Source organism: Apis dorsata, unplaced genomic scaffold (genome assembly GCF_000469605.1).
Source record: "Apis dorsata unplaced genomic scaffold, Apis dorsata 1.3 scaffold_787, whole genome shotgun sequence".
In the NCBI taxonomy this organism is placed as follows: domain Eukaryota; kingdom Metazoa; phylum Arthropoda; class Insecta; order Hymenoptera; family Apidae; genus Apis; species Apis dorsata.
Window position 1 is genome coordinate 379,374 of NW_006263931.1, and position 4,570 is coordinate 383,943.

At 33.6% G+C, this 4,570-nt stretch overlaps 1 protein-coding gene across 1 annotated transcript in view; it reads right to left on the bottom strand.

Annotated features, from left to right (window-relative positions):
• LOC102677863 (mucin-5AC) overlaps window positions 1-4,570 on the bottom strand; it is a 44,289-nt gene that overhangs the window by 16,646 nt on the left and 23,073 nt on the right. The gene's annotated exons all lie outside the window — the stretch shown is intronic.

The window sequence follows — 4,570 nt, forward strand, 5'->3', positions numbered from 1 at the left end:
CCTTTAAAGAACCTTGAAAAACATATAATGGCACATTTTTTCGTTTTAAACTTTTAAAAAAACAGAATTATTTGTCACTTTTCAACTTTTCTTTAGAATATCGTTTAATAATTTTCATTCGCAAAAGTTAATTGTAAATATTAATATCGTATTTTTTTTATTAATTCATTCCTTTAAAGAACCTTGAAAAACATATAATGGCACATTTTTTCGTTTTAAACTTTTAAAAAAACAGAATTATTTGTCACTTTTCAACTTTTCTTTAGAATATCGTTTAATAATTTTCATTCGCAAAAGTTAATTGTAAATATAAACATAGCATTTCTTTTATTATTATTCATTCCCTTGAAGAAAAATATATAATGGGTTAAAATAAGTTATTGTCTCTAAAAAAAAATTCATCATACATTTAAGTTGTTGAAATTTTAATACATATCGTACTGTTTTTTGTTGATCCGACTGTTAATCGAACCAATTTATTACGAATGGATCATTTCAGAGAACGAATTGAATCGAAAAATCAATGGTTCGATTAATTCACAAACTGATTCAATCTATATGCGCGTGATCAGTTTGATTTGAAGAATCTGAAAATGTTTATTGCATTAAAGTTAATCGATCACATCCGTTTTGCGATGTCGGTTTTGCATAGCTGAACATAAGAGATCGATGAGAATTCATTTCGTGGCATGAAATTATTAAATCACGGGATCGATATAATAAAAAAATAGTTTCATGTTTTCATTGAGCACAAGTAGAACGATCGTCTCGAAAGTGGGATTCTTCTATCAGGAGGCATGCATTTCGTTTTATTTAAATCTTCTAAGCTTACTTAATTCAGATCTATATATATCACAAGCACGACAACGGAACAAAAAGTAAAGAAACAATCAAAATTTTAATTAATCGAAAAGATCGTGCAACGTGCATGTACATATATATATATATATATACATATATGTGCACGTAAGATTAATTCAACATTGAGATAGAAAAAGCTCGTGTTCAAAAATATGGAAGAAACGAGAGAAATAAAAAAAAAAAAAAAAAAAAAAAAAAAGGTAAAAAAAAAAAAAAAAAAAAAAAAGGGGGGGAAAATAGGAAAAAAAAAAAAAAAAAAAAAAAAAAAACGAAGGTTAAAAGAAAAAAGGAAGGAAAAGAAGGAGGGGTCGTTGGGTATTGACATTTAAAGATCATTCAATTGTATTAAAAACGGTAGAAAGTGACCAACGAAAGTAATCGCGAAATGAAAATTGTTGTGCATTAAATAAAAATTTTTCATTAATTTTTTCCTTTTTTTTTTAATTGAAATACAGAGAACTGACGCGATATTACGATATCACGTAATATTATCGTCAGTTGACTTTTCTCGGTCGTCCATGTTCATAGCCTTTAATTCAACTCAGAAAACTGTCAAGGGGATTTCCGGGCATATCAATAGCCGGCACTGAAACTGATAAGTCCGCCTCCTTCTCGCTCACGCTTTAACTCCCTTCCATTTTCAAGCGTCACTCGACTCGGTGGCTATGAATTAATTATCTCCACGGGCTAACGTTCTCATTTCTACCAGAGGAATAACTCGCGTTCCCGTTAAATGCAGATGCATTTGAAAGAAGTCTGGATGAAAGTAAAAGTTTGCGAACGCGGGTGGAAAAGGAAGCGAGAAAAATAAGAGATTTCTTCGCCGCGGTACGTTCCAATAATATTCCCTTCGCGCGATATATAAATAAATTAATTTACACTGAAGAGTAGATTTATTTTCATCGTTTCCCTTCATAAAACATTCTTTCCGTTTAATCATCAACGATTATCTAAGATATGAATAAAATGTTAATATTTATATCCCATTGTATTTTCGCGTATTTCTTTTTTTCATCAAATTTAATTTCGAAATAGAAATATAATTGAAACTGAAACGGAAACAACATCGTTGTTATAGATATCGATCGAAATTTCGAATTACGATTTCGTATTCCTATGGCTACATCGAAACGCGATGTTTAATGTGTTTAAACAGAGAGATAACAGATCGCGAAGGATAATTCATCGTCGACGCCGAATCGAACCGATAATTATTAAGGACGCCATTTTGTAAAAGACGCGATATTACACGATATAACGTTTCAGCAGTTTATCTGATGACCCGAGCCCATATTTCACAAGTGTTGTTTCTCCGTTGTTTTCCACGAAAAACCGATCGAATTTTTACACAGATTCGACATTTCAACTGCAATACGCACAGGACTATAGGATCGATTACTTGTGACGTAGCGTTGACAATGGAAAATAGGCCAGACGGGAATAATTTTCAGACCGAACAGAATTTAGTAAAATCGCGGTAATCGCGGCGAAAATGTGGGTCAACGCTAGATTTTTTCCCAAAAACGGTTAGACTCTTTCCACCGTAAAAAAAAAAAAAAAAAAATTGCAGGATTTTCTTGCGATGAAAGGATTTTATCCGTGCGCAATAAATTCTTGCGTTTGCCGAGAAATTAAAAAATGAGAATTGAAGTTCAATTGTTCAAGTTGTTGAAGGAATATATACGACGATATATACAGGAATGTGAAACGAGAGGCTTGCATCAACGGATCTGCTAATCCGTGGTAACGCACATTGATTAATTTGTTAGGTGAAGTTGATGGTTTCGCGTGGGCGTAATTTGCCACCAAATTCGTCTAATATTAGCAGGTGTCGTCTCGCATCCCCCGAGCGATAATTAAATTCGTTGCTCATTAGCCGGTGACGCGATTATCCTGCCAGCCTGTTTCCTGCGATTATGTACGACAAGGAAATTATTGTCTCGAGTTTGATTCTCTTGTCCGATCGTAGAGACGATTAATCGTCGCAATTTCACGATCGAGAGTTTTTTCGAAACGCGCCAAATGTGCGCCTCGATGAGGATTCACGGGATGAGTGATTTTACGGAATTTACATAGAAATGAACGGTTATGATTCTATGATCCACCATAATAATAGTTTTTCAAGTTTCATTTGCTGCGGTCTAATTGCAACGATTAATCGCTACAATCGGCCTGAAGTCCAAAGGGAAGCATATTACGCACCACCTATGGTGGAAGGATACGGTCAAGCGGTATAGTAAAAATATATGTTATTCATTGTCGTGCAGGCGAGAACAAATGCGGCGAGGCAGAAGAATCTAAGAAAACGTTTCCAAGAGACGTTCGATATGAGATTTTTTTTTTTTTTTTTAATTAAAAACGCGGAATGTAACGAAACTGAAATGCATTTCTACGCAGCGCTAAATCGAAGAGAAAATAGGGCTCGTGAAGGCGCGATCATAGCAAAGAAAATAAAAGAAGAAATAACATACATTTTTTTATATTTTATTGTGAAATGAGAATTTATACAAGATTCAGATAATGATTAAATGTTTAAAAAGTTAGAAATATATTTCTTTGAGTTTCTTCGTTTTTATTTACGTACGTTTAAGAAGAAAAATTCATTAGACAAAAAAAATTTAAAAAAAAGGATCCATTATATTTAACGCGAATCTCGAAGTTGATAATTTAAAAATTCTGGAAATACGAATTGTATAAAGTTTAATAATGTTATATATATATGTATATGTATAATGATGCATATAGAGGCAGAACACTGTATAAATTTTCGTGCAAGTAAACGCAGACGCATATGTATAGCGATGTCTAGGCTATATCTACTTGGATCAGAGGTAAAAGAGCTGCCAGTATAAATTTTCAAGCGGTCCAGTTCAGATAACGGGGAAGTTTGCTTGACAAGCGATGTTTAAAACGAGAGATGTGTGAAATCGAAATCGAAAAAAAAAAAAAAAAAAAAAAAAAAAAAAATATGAAAAAACTTCGAAACGAGCATCCTTTGATATTTGTATTTTTTTATGGAGAACAAAAAAAAAAAAGAGAGAGAAAAATCAAACGCAGAAAGTGCTCATCTCGTGTTCGTTTCGATTCGACGAGAAATAATAGTTTTTTCGATGAAATACGTTCCTTTTTACTGTTTCTTTCCTCCCCTCCTCGCAATTGGTACAACAGAAACAATAGTTTCTATGCAACTCCTCGAGAAAAGTACCGCGATCGATTACGCCACAGCGACAGATTAACGTAAAAAAAGTCCTGTGTACAAGGTTTAACATAGATAGAAATGTACACGTAAAGATAGTCGATGCAACCTAAACACAATCCGCACAATAGATGCATTCAAACACCGAGACAAAATGGGAAAAATGAGAGTATACACGCGAGATTTACGGTAAAAAATTCACACAGCAAGCGCAAGTGGAGGAGATTCAGATTTGGTTCGCACTTGTGTTCGAATCGTGTGTGCAATCCTTCCCCAAACTCGCCAAGCTCGAAGGTCGTTTTCTATAAACTTTCCACTTTCTATTAAAAACACACACAGTTTTGCCCTCGAGACCCGCGCTAACTGTTTCCAAACACGAAAAAGAAATAGTTCGAGAATAATCAACCGATACTTTTTTCCACTTTGTGTGCAACGAGAATACGTTATGCTTTATGCCTAAGGGCATGAATCGTCAGCATATATATATATATATATATATATATATATATATAT